The 17,500-nt window shown below is 46.6% G+C and overlaps 25 non-coding genes across 25 annotated transcripts; 13 read left to right on the forward strand and 12 right to left on the reverse strand.

The window, feature by feature from the left end:
* The first annotated feature begins 136 nt into the window (after nt 1-136).
* Nucleotides 137-208, forward strand: trnaw-cca (transfer RNA tryptophan (anticodon CCA)). The gene has a single exon. It is a non-coding gene; the product is annotated as a tRNA-Trp (tRNA).
* Nucleotides 209-496: 288 nt separating this feature from the next.
* Nucleotides 497-569, reverse strand: trnak-uuu (transfer RNA lysine (anticodon UUU)). Its single transcript has one exon. It is a non-coding gene; the product is annotated as a tRNA-Lys (tRNA).
* A 211-nt stretch (nt 570-780) lies between these two features.
* Nucleotides 781-852, forward strand: trnaw-cca (transfer RNA tryptophan (anticodon CCA)). The gene has a single exon. It is a non-coding gene; the product is annotated as a tRNA-Trp (tRNA).
* Nucleotides 853-1,140: 288 nt separating this feature from the next.
* trnak-uuu (transfer RNA lysine (anticodon UUU)) lies at nt 1,141-1,213 on the reverse strand. The gene has a single exon. It is a non-coding gene; the product is annotated as a tRNA-Lys (tRNA).
* Nucleotides 1,214-1,424: 211 nt separating this feature from the next.
* Nucleotides 1,425-1,496, forward strand: trnaw-cca (transfer RNA tryptophan (anticodon CCA)). Its single transcript has one exon. It is a non-coding gene; the product is annotated as a tRNA-Trp (tRNA).
* Nucleotides 1,497-1,784: 288 nt separating this feature from the next.
* trnak-uuu (transfer RNA lysine (anticodon UUU)) lies at nt 1,785-1,857 on the reverse strand. The gene has a single exon. It is a non-coding gene; the product is annotated as a tRNA-Lys (tRNA).
* Nucleotides 1,858-2,068: 211 nt separating this feature from the next.
* trnaw-cca (transfer RNA tryptophan (anticodon CCA)) lies at nt 2,069-2,140 on the forward strand. Its single transcript has one exon. It is a non-coding gene; the product is annotated as a tRNA-Trp (tRNA).
* Nucleotides 2,141-2,428: 288 nt separating this feature from the next.
* On the reverse strand, nt 2,429-2,501 carry trnak-uuu (transfer RNA lysine (anticodon UUU)). The gene has a single exon. It is a non-coding gene; the product is annotated as a tRNA-Lys (tRNA).
* Nucleotides 2,502-2,712: 211 nt separating this feature from the next.
* Nucleotides 2,713-2,784, forward strand: trnaw-cca (transfer RNA tryptophan (anticodon CCA)). Its single transcript has one exon. It is a non-coding gene; the product is annotated as a tRNA-Trp (tRNA).
* Nucleotides 2,785-3,072: 288 nt separating this feature from the next.
* Nucleotides 3,073-3,145, reverse strand: trnak-uuu (transfer RNA lysine (anticodon UUU)). Its single transcript has one exon. It is a non-coding gene; the product is annotated as a tRNA-Lys (tRNA).
* Nucleotides 3,146-3,356: 211 nt separating this feature from the next.
* trnaw-cca (transfer RNA tryptophan (anticodon CCA)) lies at nt 3,357-3,428 on the forward strand. The gene has a single exon. It is a non-coding gene; the product is annotated as a tRNA-Trp (tRNA).
* A 288-nt stretch (nt 3,429-3,716) lies between these two features.
* trnak-uuu (transfer RNA lysine (anticodon UUU)) lies at nt 3,717-3,789 on the reverse strand. Its single transcript has one exon. It is a non-coding gene; the product is annotated as a tRNA-Lys (tRNA).
* Nucleotides 3,790-4,000: 211 nt separating this feature from the next.
* trnaw-cca (transfer RNA tryptophan (anticodon CCA)) lies at nt 4,001-4,072 on the forward strand. Its single transcript has one exon. It is a non-coding gene; the product is annotated as a tRNA-Trp (tRNA).
* A 9,615-nt stretch (nt 4,073-13,687) lies between these two features.
* Nucleotides 13,688-13,759, forward strand: trnaw-cca (transfer RNA tryptophan (anticodon CCA)). The gene has a single exon. It is a non-coding gene; the product is annotated as a tRNA-Trp (tRNA).
* Nucleotides 13,760-14,047: 288 nt separating this feature from the next.
* trnak-uuu (transfer RNA lysine (anticodon UUU)) lies at nt 14,048-14,120 on the reverse strand. Its single transcript has one exon. It is a non-coding gene; the product is annotated as a tRNA-Lys (tRNA).
* A 211-nt stretch (nt 14,121-14,331) lies between these two features.
* Nucleotides 14,332-14,403, forward strand: trnaw-cca (transfer RNA tryptophan (anticodon CCA)). Its single transcript has one exon. It is a non-coding gene; the product is annotated as a tRNA-Trp (tRNA).
* A 288-nt stretch (nt 14,404-14,691) lies between these two features.
* Nucleotides 14,692-14,764, reverse strand: trnak-uuu (transfer RNA lysine (anticodon UUU)). Its single transcript has one exon. It is a non-coding gene; the product is annotated as a tRNA-Lys (tRNA).
* A 211-nt stretch (nt 14,765-14,975) lies between these two features.
* trnaw-cca (transfer RNA tryptophan (anticodon CCA)) lies at nt 14,976-15,047 on the forward strand. The gene has a single exon. It is a non-coding gene; the product is annotated as a tRNA-Trp (tRNA).
* Nucleotides 15,048-15,335: 288 nt separating this feature from the next.
* On the reverse strand, nt 15,336-15,408 carry trnak-uuu (transfer RNA lysine (anticodon UUU)). The gene has a single exon. It is a non-coding gene; the product is annotated as a tRNA-Lys (tRNA).
* Nucleotides 15,409-15,619: 211 nt separating this feature from the next.
* trnaw-cca (transfer RNA tryptophan (anticodon CCA)) lies at nt 15,620-15,691 on the forward strand. Its single transcript has one exon. It is a non-coding gene; the product is annotated as a tRNA-Trp (tRNA).
* Nucleotides 15,692-15,979: 288 nt separating this feature from the next.
* trnak-uuu (transfer RNA lysine (anticodon UUU)) lies at nt 15,980-16,052 on the reverse strand. The gene has a single exon. It is a non-coding gene; the product is annotated as a tRNA-Lys (tRNA).
* Nucleotides 16,053-16,263: 211 nt separating this feature from the next.
* Nucleotides 16,264-16,335, forward strand: trnaw-cca (transfer RNA tryptophan (anticodon CCA)). The gene has a single exon. It is a non-coding gene; the product is annotated as a tRNA-Trp (tRNA).
* A 288-nt stretch (nt 16,336-16,623) lies between these two features.
* On the reverse strand, nt 16,624-16,696 carry trnak-uuu (transfer RNA lysine (anticodon UUU)). Its single transcript has one exon. It is a non-coding gene; the product is annotated as a tRNA-Lys (tRNA).
* A 211-nt stretch (nt 16,697-16,907) lies between these two features.
* trnaw-cca (transfer RNA tryptophan (anticodon CCA)) lies at nt 16,908-16,979 on the forward strand. The gene has a single exon. It is a non-coding gene; the product is annotated as a tRNA-Trp (tRNA).
* A 288-nt stretch (nt 16,980-17,267) lies between these two features.
* trnak-uuu (transfer RNA lysine (anticodon UUU)) lies at nt 17,268-17,340 on the reverse strand. Its single transcript has one exon. It is a non-coding gene; the product is annotated as a tRNA-Lys (tRNA).
* Between the last annotated feature and the right edge of the window lie 160 nt (nt 17,341-17,500).

Consider the following 17,500-nt stretch of genomic DNA (forward strand, 5'->3'; position numbering starts at 1 on the left):
ACAAGGTAACAGCAAGCAAAAACGTCTGCAGGGGCAACAGAGAATGGCTCTTTCTGCTCTGAAAGCTTCCATCGCTCAAGGCCTCAATAATAGATTCTGGGAAAAGTGGGAAAGTTTATCTGCGTGACAGCTGTGGGACCTCGTGGCGCAACGGTAGCGCGTCTGACTCCAGATCAGAAGGTTGCGTGTTCAAATCACGTCGGGGTCAAAAAATTCAACACTCTAATCTTTTCACTGTCAAATTCAGTGACCGCACTTTGACTGAAGGAGAATCAGTGGGCATTTGAATTTCGAGGCATTACTGGAAAGTGAAGGATTTTGGTGAAAAATACCAGCCTTTGCTGTAATGACTTACTCAGGGTTTGACAAAGAGTGAAGCAAAGAGTGGACAAAGCGAGCACTGATAGCCACAGTAAATTGTTTAGCAGCCTGGCATTTAGACCAGGATCTTGCTCTCACGAGTGTGACGGCCCATTTTGCTTGGGTTTAAAGAAATCGCCTGAACAGGGACTTGAACCCTGGACCCTCAGATTAAAAGTCTGATGCTCTACCGACTGAGCTATCCAGGCTTCCGAAAGGCTCTGCACGGACGTGGCGCCAAGTTCGCTCTTACTAACGCACGGTGGTAAGTATTGCACGGTGTAACAAGGTAACAGCAAGCAAAAACGTCTGCAGGGGCAACAGAGAATGGCTCTTTCTGCTCTGAAAGCTTCCATCGCTCAAGGCCTCAATAATAGATTCTGGGAAAAGTGGGAAAGTTTATCTGCGTGACAGCTGTGGGACCTCGTGGCGCAACGGTAGCGCGTCTGACTCCAGATCAGAAGGTTGCGTGTTCAAATCACGTCGGGGTCAAAAAATTCAAAACTCTAATCTTTTCACTGTCAAATTCAGTGACCGCACTTTGACTGAAGGAGAATCAGTGGCCCTTTGAATTTCGAGGCATTACTGGAAAGTGAAGGATTTTGGTGAAAAATACCAGCCTTTGATCTAATGACTTACTCAGGGTTTGACAAAGAGTGAAGCAAACAGTGGACAAAGCGAGCACTGATAGCCACAGTAAATTGTTTAGCAGCCTGGCGTTTAGACCAGGATCTTGCTCTCACGAGTGTGACGGCACATTTTGCTTGGGTTTAAAGAAATCACCTGAACAGGGACTTGAACCCTGGACCCTCAGATTAAAAGTCTGATGCTCTACCGACTGAGCTATCCAGGCTTCCGAAAGGCTCTGCACGGACGTGGCGCCAAGTTCGCTCTTACTAACGCACGGTGGTAAGTATTGCACGGTGTAACAAGGTAAAAGCAAGCAAAAACGTCTGCAGGGGCAACAGAGAATGGCTCTTTCTGCTCTGAAAGCTTCCATCGCTCAAGGCCTCAATAATAGATTCTGGGAAAAGTGGGAAAGTTTATCTGCGTGACAGCTGTGGGACCTCGTGGCGCAACGGTAGCGCGTCTGACTCCAGATCAGAAGGTTGCGTGTTCAAATCACGTCGGGGTCAAAAAATTCAACACTCTAATCTTTTCACTGTCAAATTCAGTGACCGCACTTTGACTGAAGGAGAATCAGTGGCCCTTTGAATTTCGAGGCATTACTGGAAAGTGAAGGATTTTGGTGAAAAATACCAGCCTTTGCTGTAATGACTTACTCAGGGTTTGACAAAGAGTGAAGCAAACAGTGGACAAAGCGAGCACTGATAGCCACAGTAAATTGTTTAGCAGCCTGGCGTTTAGACCAGGATCTTGCTCTCACGAGTGTGACGGCCCATTTTGCTTGGGTTTAAAGAAATCGCCTGAACAGGGACTTGAACCCTGGACCCTCAGATTAAAAGTCTGATGCTCTACCGACTGAGCTATCCAGGCTTCCGAAACGCTCTGCACGGACGTGGCGCCAAGTTCGCTCTTACTAACGCACAGTGGTAAGTATTGCACGGTGTAACAAGGTAACAGCAAGCAAAAACGTCTGCAGGGGCAACAGAGAATGGCTCTTTCTGCTCTGAAAGCTTCCATCGCTCAAGGCCTCAATAATAGATTCTGGGAAAAGTGGGAAAGTTTATCTGCGTGACAGCTGTGGGACCTCGTGGCGCAACGGTAGCGCGTCTGACTCCAGATCAGAAGGTTGCGTGTTCAAATCACGTCGGGGTCAAAAAATTCAACACTCTAATCTTTTCACTGTCAAATTCAGTGACCGCACTTTGACTGAAGGAGAATCAGTGGGCATTTGAATTTCGAGGCATTACTGGAAAGTGAAGGATTTTGGTGAAAAATACCAGCCTTTGCTGTAATGACTTACTCAGGGTTTGACAAAGAGTGAAGCAAAGAGTGGACAAAGCGAGCACTGATAGCCACAGTAAATTGTTTAGCAGCCTGGCATTTAGACCAGGATCTTGCTCTCACGAGTGTGACGGCCCATTTTGCTTGGGTTTAAAGAAATCGCCTGAACAGGGACTTGAACCCTGGACCCTCAGATTAAAAGTCTGATGCTCTACCGACTGAGCTATCCAGGCTTCCGAAAGGCTCTGCACGGACGTGGCGCCAAGTTCGCTCTTACTAACGCACGGTGGTAAGTATTGCACGGTGTAACAAGGTAACAGCAAGCAAAAACGTCTGCAGGGGCAACAGAGAATGGCTCTTTCTGCTCTGAAAGCTTCCATCGCTCAAGGCCTCAATAATAGATTCTGGGAAAAGTGGGAAAGTTTATCTGCGTGACAGCTGTGGGACCTCGTGGCGCAACGGTAGCGCGTCTGACTCCAGATCAGAAGGTTGCGTGTTCAAATCACGTCGGGGTCAAAAAATTCAAAACTCTAATCTTTTCACTGTCAAATTCAGTGACCGCACTTTGACTGAAGGAGAATCAGTGGCCCTTTGAATTTCGAGGCATTACTGGAAAGTGAAGGATTTTGGTGAAAAATACCAGCCTTTGATGTAATGACTTACTCAGGGTTTGACAAAGAGTGAAGCAAACAGTGGACAAAGCGAGCACTGATAGCCACAGTAAATTGTTTAGCAGCCTGGCGTTTAGACCAGGATCTTGCTCTCACGAGTGTGACGGCACATTTTGCTTGGGTTTAAAGAAATCACCTGAACAGGGACTTGAACCCTGGACCCTCAGATTAAAAGTCTGATGCTCTACCGACTGAGCTATCCAGGCTTCCGAAAGGCTCTGCACGGACGTGGCGCCAAGTTCGCTCTTACTAACGCACGGTGGTAAGTATTGCACGGTGTAACAAGGTAAAAGCAAGCAAAAACGTCTGCAGGGGCAACAGAGAATGGCTCTTTCTGCTCTGAAAGCTTCCATCGCTCAAGGCCTCAATAATAGATTCTGGGAAAAGTGGGAAAGTTTATCTGCGTGACAGCTGTGGGACCTCGTGGCGCAACGGTAGCGCGTCTGACTCCAGATCAGAAGGTTGCGTGTTCAAATCACGTCGGGGTCAAAAAATTCAACACTCTAATCTTTTCACTGTCAAATTCAGTGACCGCACTTTGACTGAAGGAGAATCAGTGGGCATTTGAATTTCGATGCATTACTGGAAAGTGAAGGATTTTGGTGAAAAATACCAGCCTTTGCTGTAATGACTTACTCAGGGTTTGACAAAGAGTGAAGCAAACAGTGGACAAAGCGAGCACTGATAGCCACAGTAAATTGTTTAGCAGCCTGGCGTTTAGACCAGGATCTTGCTCTCACGAGTGTGACGGCACATTTTGCTTAGGTTTAAAGAAATCACCTGAACAGGGACTTGAACCCTGGACCCTCAGATTAAAAGTCTGATGCTCTACCGACTGAGCTATCCAGGCTTCCGAAAGGCTCTGCACGGACGTGGCGCCAAGTTCGCTCTTACTAACGCACGGTGGTAAGTATTGCACGGTGTAACAAGGTAACAGCAAGCAAAAACGTCTGCAGGGGCAACAGAGAATGGCTCTTTCTGCTCTGAAAGCTTCCATCGCTCAAGGCCTCAATAATAGATTCTGGGAAAAGTGGGAAAGTTTATCTGCGTGAGAGCTGTGGGACCTCGTGGCGCAACGGTAGCGCGTCTGACTCCAGATCAGAACGTTGCGTGTTCAAATCACGTCGGGGTCAAAAAATTCAACACTCTAATCTTTTCACTGTCAAATTCAGTGACCGCACTTTGACTGAAGGACAATCAGTGGGCCTTTGAATTTCGAGGCATTACTGGAAAGTGAAGGATTTTGGTGAAAAATACCAGCCTTTGCTGTAATGACTTACTCAGGGTTTGACAAAGAGTGAAGCAAACAGTGGACAAAGCGAGCACTGATAGCCACAGTAAATTGTTTAGCAGCCTGGCGTTTAGACCAGGATCTTGCTCTCACGAGTGTGACGGCCCATTTTGCTTGGGTTTAAAGAAATCGCCTGAACAGGGACTTGAACCCTGGACCCTCAGATTAAAAGTCTGATGCTCTACCGACTCCGCTAAAGCTGGGGAACAATAGTCTGGAGAGGGGGGGGAAGAAGGAGGAAAGAAGGGGAAGGAAGGGGAAGAAGGGGGAAGGAGAAAAGAAAAAAAGAGAGGAAAAATGAGAAAATCGCCGGTTCGAATCCCGATTGGAACATGCATGAATTAATGCAAACTCTTGAAAAGTGCTATGAATCTATCAAATATAGCTTAAAAACTAAGAAAAATACAATTGGTAAGAATGCTTTGTTGCAATAAGAATAATACAAATACGAATATGATACTACTACTACTACTGCTGCTCATAATAAACCTTTATATCAAATAAATGTTTCTGACAATCACTTCTCACACCCTGTGGATCTGTGTGCAATACCATTATGTCCTTTTCTTGTAATTTTAATGCTTTATTGCAATAAGAATAATATAAATAAGAATATGATACTACTACTGCTTATAATAATAAACCTTTATATCAAATAAATGTTTCTGACAATCACTTCTCACACCCTGTGGATCTGTGTGCAATACCATTATGTCCTTTTCTTGTAATTTTAATGCTTTATTGCAATAAGAATAATATAAATAAGAATATGATACTACTACTGCTTATTATAATAAACCTTTATATCAAATAAATGTTTCTGACAATCACTTCTCACACCCTGTGGATCTGTGTGCAATACCATTATGTCCTTTTCTTGTAATTTTAATATCTGTGTGAGTTTGAAATGTTTTCCAGATAGGTTTGATAGAAAAAAGCCAAAGGATACTGTAGAGATAAAGTTCAACCTTTTTTTTTTTTATTAAAACACCTTCTCCTTTTGTCTCACATAAACACACCCTCATGAGTATACTCTCACGCATACACACACACACACTGCGCCACACACACACATAAACACGCACACACTGCGCCACACACACACACACACACACACACACACACACACACAAGTTGTGGACTATTTACAAACAAAAAAGCGCTTACATAATGAACAATGTAGCATTTTCAAATGAACAAATTATTTTTTTTTGTCTGCCCTCTTCTTCTTCATGTCCTCCATCCACTGGTCAAGTGGCAGAGCAGCAGTCTGGGGACAGTAGATGTGGCCATAATACTGGCTGTGGCCAGTTTCTTTGTTGCGGGGCTGGTGGCACAGACTGCACTTGTTTTTGTCCACAGTGCGGACGTAGGGCCTCCGAGCAGGTGTTGGGGAGGGAATGGGGCCAGCAGGAGCAATATGCCGGACGGCAGGAACTGGAGCAGGACACAAAAACACAAACGGGGCAAAGGCAGGACTGGGGTTGGGGATGACAGGTGAAGGAGCAGAAACAAGTGTTTGTACAATGGGGGCAAATGCAGGACCGGGGTTGGATATAACAGGTAAAGGGGCAGAATCAGCAGGGAACAACTGCCTTGGCCGGAAAACTTTTGGAGGAGGGGGGTGCGGGGCCGGAACTGCAGACTTTCGTTTGTCCACTGCCTTTCCCACTGTGCTTTCAGGCAGGTGGTAGCGATGTTGGGGACCAGGCTGTGGGGGTGCTGCAGTGGGGCGAATCTGTCCAGGGGGGAGAGGCCTAGCCGCAATAGGAATGGGGGCTGGCAAGTTCACACCCTGAAGCAGGATGGCACATTCTTGCCTCTTCAGCCGCTTGTTGTGCCATTGAATTAGCGTCGTTTGATTCACCTCAAACAACTGCAGGGTGGTACTCTGCATCACAGTCCCATTGCCCAGGACAAGTTGCCGGATCTTGCTGTAGTCCCTCAGAATTAGAGTCCATCTTGTTACTGCATGACTTCCCAATTTTTTGGGGCTCCTGTGAATATCACACAGTTTAACAAAGATGGACTCTACCAGGCGGCAACTGTCTGGCCACTGGGCAGGTGATCCTGTTGACCCAAGGACGCAACGGGTCATGCTGTCCACACCAGGCGTGAATTCAGGCTTGGTTTTTGAGCACCTAAACCGTCCTGTGGTAAGACGCACCTGGTGCCGGGCAGCGTACGCCACTCTCTGCTGGTCAAACGGAAGCAGGTTTTGCCATAGGGCAATGATGGTACTGGCCTGCTGGTGGCTCAGAGTTTGCCCGGTTTCCACCCTAAGCCCCACCAAGTAGCCTGCCAGGCTGTCCACTCTGTCTATCCCTGGTACACTGCGCTCATCCACAGCCTGGTAAAATATAAGAGTAAACCAATGTTAAAAAAAAGATACAATATCACAGGCAGAAGAACAACACAACTACCACAATGTACTTGTCACAAAGAGTCTTACCAGTGGTTCCTCTGGCACTGGTTGCACTGCTGGGGGAGCAGTGGCTGGAGTGACAGAGACTGTGAGGGTGGTGGGGAGAGGAAGGACGGAGGCGTAGGTGGTCATGGAGGATGGACCAGAGGCGGCGTAGGTGGACATGGCAACTGGACCAGAGGCGGCGTAGGTGGACATGGCAGATGGACCAGAGGCGGCGTAGGTGGACATGGCAGATGGACCAGAGGCGGCGTAGGTGGACATGGCAGATGGACCAGAGGCGGCGGCGGCGTAGGTGGACGTGGCAGATGGACCAGAGGCGGCGGCGGCGTAGGTGGTCGTGGAGGATGGACCAGAGGCGGCGTAGGTGGTCGTGGAGGATGGACCAGAGGCGGCGTAGGTGGTCGTGGAGGATGGACCAGAGGCGGCGTAGGTGGTCGTGGAGGATGGACCAGAGGCGGCGGCGGCGTAGGTGGACGTGGCAGATGGACCAGAGGCGGCGTAGGTGGTCGTGGAGGATGGACCAGAGGCGGCGTAGGTGGACGTGGCAGATGGACCAGAGGCGGCGTAGGTGGTCGTGGCAGATGGACCAGAGGCGGCGTAGGTGGACATGGCAGATGGACCAGAGGCGGCGTAGGTGGACATGGCAGATGGACCAGAGGCGGCGTAGGTGGACATGGCAGATGGACCAGAGGCGGCGGCGGCGTAGGTGGACGTGGAGGATGGACCAGAGGCGGCGTAGGTGGTCGTGGAGGATGGACCAGAGGGCACCCTGGTCATGGAGTTGAAAGACTTAAAAAAAAAAAAAACATGTTTATGGAATTTAATCTATCTTTTTTTACTTTGCTTTTTATTAATGTATTTACTCTTTAGATTGTATTAATGGTATTTTGTTTGTTTCTATTTTTCTTTTCATTGTGCTATTCGCCTTATTCACCCGGCGGCCATTACGAGGCTGAGGGGTACACTTGCCATTACACCTCAGTCCAGCAGATGGTGGTGGTAATGCACTCCGTTTGCAACCTGCTAAAAAAAACTCACTGAAAAAGAAGAAGGGTTCACTGGCCTTTTCTTCTTCTTCAGTGAGTTTTTTTTGGCAGTTTGCAAAAGGAGTGCATTACCACCACCATCTGCTGGACTGAGGTGTAATGGCAAGTGTACCCCTCAGCCTCGTAATGGCCGCCGGGTGAATAAGGCAAATACAATTAAAGTTAATAGTGCTATACAAATAATACTACTTGTACTGTTATTATTATGAATAAGGCAAATACAATTAAAGTTAATAGTGCTATACAAATAATACTACTTGTACTGTTATTATTAAGAATAGTTACCAGTTGTTGCTTAGGTGCTGCTGTAGTGGTGTTAGCAGACCCAGTCTGGACAGAGGCAGGAGTGCTGGCTACACTGGTCGAGGCAGGTAATGAGCCAGGGGACAGGTCCAGCACCTCAATAGTGGGATCCAGGTTGCTATCTCCGAAGCCCTCGTCCTCCAACTCCTCCTCCGTGCCCACATCCTCCAACATCTGATCGGTCGCCTCAGAGTCAGGATCCACGTCCTGCATGGCCTGCCCTGTTTGCCGGTACAGGTAATCTATACCTATGAGTTCACCTGGAACAGACAGGGGAACGCAGTTTTCAGAAAATTAATATGAATATAATTTTTTTATGAATATAAAAAGCAATTTAAAGCTAAAACTCACCAGTATAGACAGAAGGTGGCTGAAAAGATGGAACAAGCTGTCTTCCAAGCACCTTAACACTGTGGGTGTTGACACAGTGCACCAGGTCCCCGGAGTAGCTTAACAGGGACGGAGGTTTGCCTGCCAGAGATGCCATCTTACGGTCCTGATTCCACCTGTTCAGGCCTTCCAGGAGGTACAGCTGGAAATTTAAGCTGTTGGCACTTGTTCCTTTAGATAAGATCAATAACTGCAAGTTAATTTGTTGTGCTTTGCTATTTGATAGACATTAATTGTGTCACCATTGATATTTCTGATGAGTAATGATTTATACTGACCTGGAAGGAACCTGTTCAGATGGAGATGAAAGGACTCCAGTGATGTGGAGCCCCTTGCACACCTGTAGTTTGGCAGCACAATACCCTCTTTGGTGGTGGTGCCAGTCTGTGTGTAGAGCAGCACACCTGGTTCGTCCTGAATGCACTTTACGTGCCTTTTCTGGACTTGCCAGATGTGCTGCATCCTCTCCTGGTCCAAGAGAGGGACACCAAGAAGGTCTCGACCCTTTACCCCCATTAGCTCGCTGAGGAGGTGCTCGATCAGCAAGATGGTCTGCTGCTCTCCTCTTGTCCGCCTTCGGCAGTGCAGGGCCAATTCCTCCTTGGTGATCCGTTGGTCCACCATAGTGCCGGTGATGCCAGGGACACCTTCACGTCTCAGCTGCTCCCTCTTGGCCTGCCTCAGCAGAGACACATCCCCACTGTCCCATTCAAAAATGCACGAAGACATGCGTGCCATGAAAATGGGGTAAAGAGGATGAGCATCCTTGGTGCACCCAGCTGCCAGTCGCCGCATGAAGTGGTAGATGTCCAGCTTTACCACCAAGTCTGGCCACCCACCAAATCGCTGCTTGAGCTTGGTCTGCCCAGTGCCCTCCCGACAGCAGTCACAGTCCACATAGAGGAGCTGAGGCGGAGCCACACCCGCATCTGTGTACCTCCGGATGAGGTCTGCTGCCATACGGTCCAGGGCAGGACCCTCCTGAGCCGTCAGGACACTGATGAGGATCTGGCCCACCTCATTGCTGACAGATGTCAGCCACAGCGCTGTTCCTTTCGCCAACCCCGACAGCTTCTTTGTTATCTGTAATCACACAGAAAAGACAGTGAGTGATGCAAAATTATTTATATATGAAACATTACTTCCATATTTCAGGTCTGTACTACTACTAATGGTGTATTTCCAATTATTTTGATTGAAATATAAAAGTAGTTACTTTTTTGGTGGAGTCCATTTTTAGGATGCAGCCATATGTGGAGGTTATGCTGGCTTTGATATGGTCCAGCCTGCACAAGATGTCCCGCCCATAAACAGCCAGCATCCATCTGTGGGAGGGGATGGTTTCCGGCTCAGGTGGCTCCTGAAATCGTACAGGGAGCAGGCTTGGCTGGGAGGTGAAGTCTGAGCAGGCACCAAGGTACCGGCAAAGACGCTTCAGCCACTCCTCGCTGTGGTTCTCCCGCAGCTGCCTCACTAAGCGAGAAGGGCTGTTGCCCAGGGCCCTCTCCCTGAGGAACCTAATGACCCGCATGTCACAGGCATATCTGAATAAAACAAAGGGAAAGAGAGACATAAAGACACAAACATTAAAACCAGCTCATCTCAATTGTGTTTTAAATGACAAACATTTATTACACAAGCTAAATCTCAGTATACTCACTTTCGAGTTAGGATCAGCCTAAATTCTAGTTTGTGGGCTAAGTCCAGCTGGTCCAAGATGGCCTTGCTGGTGGAAATCAAGGCCGTTTTGCATCCACTGCACCAGAGAGTCTCTGTAATCATCAGGTAGTAGCGAACTACATCTAGTACCTGCCGGGCTCTCTTGTGTGCCCCATAGCCTGTGAGCTGCCCCCCACACACAAGACAGGACAGCCTGACCTTCCAGAGATGGTATGGCATCCACAGTAGAAGCCTGTGTGTGAAGAAGCGCTCTGGAGCGGGGCCTTGATGATAAATCAGAGCTGGCTCTGGTGGATCATACCACAGCTTCAGGTCAGTACGAAGCCGATGTTGCTTCCACAAAGCTGCTGAAATCCACCTCTGATCCTGTGGTGGTATGGTTTTCATCAACTTCGCGGGAAGCCATCCAGACTCTGAACCTGGAGCGGTCACTGTATTTTCAGCAGGCTGGACCGAGGATTCAGCTGAAGATGGAGCAGCAGAGGGAACACAGGCGGAGCTGATAACAGAGGTGACGGAATCAGAGGACGTCCCAGAGGAGGCAGCGGCTGACACTTCCTAATGTATTAAAAAAGACAAACATAGATATGATTACAAGCCACTTGTGAGGAATGTTTGTTCAAAATGTAGCATATTTATGTGATCCAACAATATTAGTGTGAAGAAAACGTTTCAATTAAAGAGGTACTCACAACTCTAGAAACAGCTCCTGGAGCACAGGAAGCAGAGGTGACTTCAGACACAGAAGAAGGAGGAAGAGACAGGGGGGAGACAGTCTGAATATACAGCCTGGGACTGCGAGCAGGCGATGCAGACGCAGAAGAGGGAGGAAGAGACAGGGGAGAGACGGTCTGAATATCCGGCCTGGGACTGCGGGCAGGTGATGGTGTCCTAGGTGCAGGGCTGGACAATGCAGAAGTGCTAATAGGCTGCAAGAATAAGAGAGCACAGTTTACAGTATTGAATGAAATAATCTATCATTATCAGGAATTGCAGTAACGATGATTAGATAAACTCAGCATATCTTTATGGAATGAAGTTTCATTTTCTTGACTATACCTTGGTTGCATGCGTCCTTGCCAAACCTAGGTTTGGCTTTAAAGCTGCACCATGGGACCCACCATACCGTGGCTTTGTAAACTGACAAAAAGAAATTAGTAACATTATGTGAAGCGTTTTAAAATGTTATAACGTATGATAACATAAATATCTGCATAAAGACATGCATTTACCGATGTCAAAGTCAAAGTAGGCTTTAAAGGTGCCTTCCCGGATGCCGTTCCTGACTGCCCAGGTGTTACAGGTGGTGACATGGATGGTGTGGATGACACAGGGGCCACACTGGAAGGCTACAGTTTAACAGAAAAGGAAATTAAATTAAAAAAAATACACAATACACCATCAACACATCACACTTTTATGAAACACTTCTTATACCTTTTTCGTGTGGAAACCACAGTTACATGTCTGTGTCCCCCCAAACAGAGACATTTGGCCCCTTTGTTGTAGTGGACACTTCTCAATCTGTAACATATGACAATGAATCATAACTATCTGTTCCCTGTAATGACATAGATTTCCTGTGTTTATGTACATGTCCAAGTTTACCTTCTGGTACAGTTCATGCCATTTCCTCTGGCGTGGTGCCGGTCTGTTCCCTGCCTCAGAAGGCCAGACCCCCTGTGTGGCAAATCTGCGCAGGCGGGCCACCCATTCATCGTCACTCATAGCCCTGTGCTTCTTGTGTTTGGAAGCCATCTTCCAATAGAAGATAGTGTGTGGCAAAATACAAAGTTTATGACTATTCAGTAGAACTGAGTAGTTAATCAGTTTCATACATTTATTTCACATAGCACATATTTCATCTGAGTGTTTTTGGACAAGGTTATAGTTTAATATTTAGGAGGAAGGGATGATGTGGTGTGTGGGTATAATAATATGCCATAAAAATCAGATTATTACATACCATTTCGATTACAAAGGCTTACAATTAGTCTACATTATGTTTATTATCGATTAACCCACAAAAACAACACAAACCCTATATTACGTCATGATAATAAAGGTGCAGCTTTATGGTTAGCCTATGTATTGTATTGAATTGCATTACAGCTAAAATTAACAGACAGAATTCGTTTACCTCAGTAAAAACTGGCGCCCAAAACTTATAGGCTAATTAACGTTATGCATAATGCAGCCATATAGCGGCCAGAGGTAGCCTAACCTATAGGCTAGCTATTTTTAGCCAACTTAATGTAAACATAATAACGTAATAACATACATTATGACAGTAACAAAGCCTATGCACGATAGTAATTATATTAATGTAAACATGTAAAGTCCATTAAAAATAATGAAACTGCCCCTTAACCTCTAGACATAAATAAGACGTTCTGTAACGTTACGTTAGCTAACCAGCCACTTAACTAAATATAACATTGCCCATTACGATTATTACATAGTCTTACAATTAGCCTACATTATGTTTATTATCGATTAACCCACAAAAACAACACAAGCCCTATATTACGTCATGATAATAAAGGTGCAGCTTTATGGTTAGCCTATGTATTGTATTGAATTACATTACAGCTAAAATTAACAGACAGAATTCGTTTACCTCAGTAAAAACTGGCGCCCAAAACTAACTAACGTTAACTTATAGGCTAATTAACGTTATGCATAATGCAGCCATATAGCGGCCAGAGGTAGCCTAACCTATAGGCTAGCTATTTTTAGCCAACTTAATGTAAACATAATAACGTAATAACATACATTATGACAGTAACTAAGCCTATGCACAATAGTAATTATATTAATGTAAACATGTAAAGTCCATTAAAAATAATGAAACTGCCCCTTGACCTCTACATAAATAAGACGTTCTGTAACGTTTCGTTAGCTAACCAGCCACTTAACTAAATATAACAACATTGTCGGCTTCTTACCTCGATATCGATGTATGTAACTGTTAAATCCAACGTAAATCCAGTACTCTGGCACCTGTAACGTTAGAGTCCAAACTTTTTTTTTTTTTTTTCAAAACCGCTGGACCGCTGATTAACCTCTGGCGATGCTCCGTCAGGTAGATGGAAAGTTTTTGGGAACGAAGGATAGTGATTGGTTGTCAACAAAGGCAAGGAGACGAGATTTTGTAAATGGACTTTTTTTATTGGCTGTAAGCTGTGAGGTAAAGATACACATACTGATACGTGATTGATGCATACGTATAAAAAAAAAATATTGGAAATGGGGCATAGTGACTGGCTGGAAGGAAACGGAGATGATGGGATTAGGCTTTATTGATTGGCTGTGAACATAAATGGAAAGATGGCAATAGTGATACGTGATTGGATGGCAATTGACAGTCTCTCGTTCTCCCGGCACCGCTATCCAGGCTTCCGAAAGGCTCTGCACGGACGTGGCGCCAAGTTCGCTCTTACTAACGCACGGTGGTAAGTATTGCACGGTGTAACAAGGTAACAGCAAGAAAAAACGTCTGCAGGGGCAACAGAGAATGGCTCTTTCTGCTCTGAAAGCTTCCATCGCTCAAGGCCTCAATAATAGATTCTGGGAAAAGTGGGAAAGTTTATCTGCGTGACAGCTGTGGGACCTCGTGGCGCAACGGTAGCGCGTCTGACTCCAGATCAGAAGGTTGCGTGTTCAAATCACGTCGGGGTCAAAAAATTCAACACTCTAGTCTTTTCACTGTCAAATTCAGTGACCGCACTTTGACTGAAGGAGAATCAGTGGCCCTTTGAATTTCGAGGCATTACTGGAAAGTGAAGGATTTTGGTGAAAAATACCAGCCTTTGCTGTAATGACTTACTCAGGGTTTGACAAAGAGTGAAGCAAACAGTGGACAAAGCTAGCACTGATAGCCACAGTAAATTGTTTAGCAGCCTGGCGTTTAGACCAGGATCTTGCTCTCACGAGTGTGACGGCCCATTTTGCTTGGGTTTAAAGAAATCGCCTGAACAGGGACTTGAACCCTGGACCCTCAGATTAAAAGTCTGATGCTCTACCGACTGAGCTATCCAGGCTTCCGAAAGGCTCTGCACGGACGTGGCGCCAAGTTCGCTCTTACTAACGCACGGTGGTAAGTATTGCACGTTGTAACAAGGTAACAGCAAGCAAAAACGTCTGCAGGGGCAACAGAGAATGGCGCGTTCTGCTCTGAAAGCTTCCATCGCTCAAGGCCTCAATAATAGATTCTGAGAAAAGTGGGACAGTTTATCTGCGTGACAGCTGTGGGACCTCGTGGCGCAACGGTAGCGCGTCTGACTCCAGATCAGAAGGTTGCGTGTTCAAATCACGTCGGGGTCAAAAAAATCAACACTCTAATCTTTTCACTGTCAAATTCAGTGACCGCACTTTGACTGAAGGAGAATCAGTGGGCCTTTAAATTTCGAGGCATTACTGAAAAGTGAAGGATTTTGGTGAAAAATACCAGCCTTTGCTGTAATGACTTACGCAGGGTTTGACAAAGAGTGAAGCAAACAGTGGACAAAGCGAGCACTGATAGCCACAGTAAATTGTTTAGGAGCCTGGCGTTTAGACCAGGATCTTGCTCTCACGAGTGTGACGGCACATTTTGCTTGGATTTAAAGAAATCGCCTGAACAGGGACTTGAACCCTGGACCCTCAGATTAAAAGTCTGATGCTCTACCGACTGAGCTATCCAGGCTTCCAAAAGGCTCTGCACGGACGTGGCGCCAAGTTCGCTCTTACTAACGCACGGTGGTAAGTATTGCACGGTGTAACAAGGTAACAGCAAGCAAAAACGTCTGCAGGGGCAACAGAGAATGGCGCGTTCTGCTCTGAAAGCTTCCATCGCTCAAGGCCTCAATAATAGATTCTGGGAAAAGTGGGAAAGTTTATCTGCGTGACAGCTGTGGGACCTCGTGGCGCAACGGTAGCGCGTCTGACTCCAGATCAGAAGGTTGCGTGTTCAAATCACGTCGGGGTCAAAAAATTCAAAACTCTAATCTTTTCACTGTCAAATTCAGTGACCGCACTTTGACTGAAGGAGAATCAGTGGCCCTTTGAATTTCGAGGCATTACTGGAAAGTGAAGGATTTTGGTGAAAAATACCAGCCTTTGCTGTAATGACTTACGCAGCGTTTGACAAAGAGTGAAGCAAACAGTGGACAAAGCGAGCACTGATAGCCACAGTAAATTGTTTAGCAGCCTGGCGTTTAGACCAGGATCTTGCTCTCACGAGTGTGACGGCCCATTTTGCTTGGGTTTAAAGAAATCGCCTGAACAGGGACTTGAACCCTGGACCCTCAGATTAAAAGTCTGATGCTCTACCGACTGAGCTATCCAGGCTTCCGAAAGGCTCTGCACGGACGTGGCACCAAGTTCGCTCTTACTAACGCACGGTGGTAAGTATTGCACGGTGTAACAAGGTAACAGCAAGCAAAAACGTCTGCAGGGGCAACAGAGAATGGCTCTTTCTGCTCTGAAAGCTTCCATCGCTCAATGCCTCAATAATAGATTCTGGGAAAAGTTGGAAAGTTTATCTGCGTGACAGCTGTGGGACCTCGTGGCGCAACGGTAGCGCGTCTGACTCCAGATCAGAAGGTTGCGTGTTCAAATCACGTCGGGGTCAAGAAAATCAACACTCTAATCTTTTCACTGTCAAATTCAGTGACCGCACTTTGACTGAAGGAGAATCAGTGGGCCTTTGAATTTCGAGGCATTTCTGGAAAGTGAAGGATTTTGGTGAAAAATACCAGCCTTTGCTGTAATGACTTACTCAGGGTTTGACAAAGAGTGAAGCAAACAGTGGACAAAGCGAGCACTGATAGCCACAGTAAATTGTTTAGCAGCCTGGCGTTTAGACCAGGATCTTGCTCTCACGAGTGTGACGGCCCATTTTGCTTGGATTTAAAGAAATCGCCTGAACAGGGACTTGAACCCTGGACCCTCAGATTAAAAGTCTGATGCTCTACCGACTGAGCTATCCAGGCTTCCGAAAGGCTCTGCACGGACGTGGCACCAAGTTCGCTCTTACTGACGGACGGTGGTAAGTATTGCACGGTGTAACAAGGTAACAGCAAGCAAAAACGTCTGCAGGGGCAACAGAGAATGGCTCTTTCTGCTCTGAAAGCTTCCATCGCTCAAGGCCTCAATAATAGATTCTGGGAAAAGTGGGAAAGTTTATCTGCGTGACAGCTGTGGGACCTCGTGGCGCAACGGTAGCGCGTCTGACTCCAGATCAGAAGGTTGCGTGTTCAAATCACGTCGGGGTCAAAAAATTCAACACTCTAGTCTTTTCACTGTCAAATTCAGTGACCGCACTTTGACTGAAGGAGAATCAGTGGCCCTTTGAATTTCGAGGCATTACTGGAAAGTGAAGGATTTTGGTGAAAAATACCAGCCTTTGCTGTAATGACTTACTCAGGGTTTGACAAAGAGTGAAGCAAACAGTGGACAAAGCTAGCACTGATAGCCACAGTAAATTGTTTAGCAGCCTGGCGTTTAGACCAGGATCTTGCTCTCACGAGTGTGACGGCCCATTTTGCTTGGGTTTAAAGAAATCGCCTGAACAGGGACTTGAACCCTGGACCCTCAGATTAAAAGTCTGATGCTCTACCGACTGAGCTATCCAGGCTTCCGAAAGGCTCTGCACGGACGTGGCGCCAAGTTCGCTCTTACTAACGCACGGTGGTAAGTATTGCACGTTGTAACAAGGTAACAGCAAGCAAAAACGTCTGCAGGGGCAACAGAGAATGGCGCGTTCTGCTCTGAAAGCTTCCATCGCTCAAGGCCTCAATAATAGATTCTGAGAAAAGTGGGACAGTTTATCTGCGTGACAGCTGTGGGACCTCGTGGCGCAACGGTAGCGCGTCTGACTCCAGATCAGAAGGTTGCGTGTTCAAATCACGTCGGGGTCAAAAAAATCAACACTCTAATCTTTTCACTGTCAAATTCAGTGACCGCACTTTGACTGAAGGAGAATCAGTGGGCCTTTAAATTTCGAGGCATTACTGAAAAGTGAAGGATTTTGGTGAAAAATACCAGCCTTTGCTGTAATGACTTACGCAGGGTTTGACAAAGAGTGAAGCAAACAGTGGACAAAGCGAGCACTGATAGCCACAGTAAATTGTTTAGGAGCCTGGCGTTTAGACCAGGATCTTGCTCTCACGAGTGTGACGGCACATTTTGCTTGGATTTAAAGAAATCGCCTGAACAGGGACTTGAACCCTGGACCCTCAGATGAAAAGTCTGATGCTCTACCGACTGAGCTATCCAGGCTTCCAAAAGGCTCTGCACGGACGTGGCGCCAAGTTCGCTCTTACTAACGCACGGTGGTAAGTATTGCACGGTGTAACAAGGTAACAGCAAGCAAAAACGTCTGCAGGGGCAACAGAGAATGGCGCGTTCTGCTCTGAAAGCTTCCATCGCTCAAGGCCTC

The sequence above is a fragment of the Alosa pseudoharengus genome, unplaced genomic scaffold (assembly GCF_046254945.1).
Source record: "Alosa pseudoharengus isolate Yale_2024_CS ecotype anadromous, Long Island Sound unplaced genomic scaffold, YU_APseudo_1.1 YU_APseudo_1.1_scf_8, whole genome shotgun sequence".
In the NCBI taxonomy this organism is placed as follows: domain Eukaryota; kingdom Metazoa; phylum Chordata; class Actinopteri; order Clupeiformes; family Clupeidae; genus Alosa; species Alosa pseudoharengus.